This window comes from Amblyomma maculatum, chromosome 2, assembly GCF_055883805.1.
Source record: "Amblyomma maculatum isolate TAMU_Amacu chromosome 2, ASM5588380v1, whole genome shotgun sequence".
Classification (NCBI taxonomy): domain Eukaryota; kingdom Metazoa; phylum Arthropoda; class Arachnida; order Ixodida; family Ixodidae; genus Amblyomma; species Amblyomma maculatum.
In genome coordinates this window covers 73,159,047-73,160,233 of record NC_139345.1, presented here as the reverse complement: position 1 = coordinate 73,160,233, position 1,187 = coordinate 73,159,047, and positions in this window count along the sequence as shown.

Sequence of the window (1,187 nt, the reverse complement as noted above, 5' to 3'; positions counted from 1 at the left end):
GACGCAGACAACACAACTGCCGCCCAGTTTCTGCCGCCGCACCGCTCGCTGTACTCCAAACCGACGTCGACAGGCCCTGGTCGGGGCCGGGTCTCCCTGGACATCCCTGTTATCGTCGACACGAGAGAGGTCAATGCTTTAGTTGATACGGGAGCCGATTGTTCTATCCTTAGCGGGCGGATTACAAGGACACTGAGAAAAGTTATGACGCCATGGCACAGACCAGACATACGTACGGCAGGCGGACATGTGGTTGCTCCACTGGGTATGTGTACAGCCCGGGTTACGGTGCGAGACTATACGTTTGTCGCAACTTTCCTTGTTCTACGCGAATTCTCTAGCGATGGTATTCTTGGCATCGACTTCCTTCGTGAGCACGGTGCCACTATAGGTTTCCCAAATCGCTTGGTGACATTTTCCTCCAAACTGGCCACAGAAAAGCATGACTACCGCGGGTCCCACTCCGTGCTGCGAGTCGCCGACGATAACCTCACAGTGCCACCACGCTCCAGCATATCCTCGCCAGAGTTATCTGCGATGCGCCACGACACAGCATCCGGGTTGTTGAGCCTAATGTCTCCCTCTCACTCACCTTGGGGTTTCTGTAGCATGAAGTATTTGTTTTCTTCGTGGCAGTGAGATGGAGGTGCCTGTCACAAATTTCTCCAATTAACATCGACATCTGTTCCGTGGCACCACCATTGCTTTCGTCGACCATCTGCAGGAAGTTGCCGAATGATTTGCTTCCGAGGAAGTTGCGCTTAGCACCGAACCGGATGCCGTACAAGCTGTTGACATCAATTCTATAGCCTTTCCACCACTAAGAAGAGGCAACTGCAGGCTCTATTGCTGGAGTTCCGTGCGTGCTTCACGTCTTCATCTAAAGTGCAGCAAACGTCGGTCGTTAAACACCGGATTATCACGCATGAAGGCGCTCGACCCATCAATCAGCCGCCCTATCCTGTGTCTCCTCGGGAGAGAGACGATATCCAACAGCAAGTCAAGGAGATGCTTACCGATGGCGTCATTCAACCTTCAAGCAGCTCATGGTCGTCGCCTGTAGTCCTCGTTAAAAAGAAAGACGGAACACTTCGTTTCTGCGTTGACTACCGGAAGCATAACAGTATGACAAAGAAGGACGTCTATCCGCTGCCACGGATCGACGACTCTCTCGACCGACTTCGCCG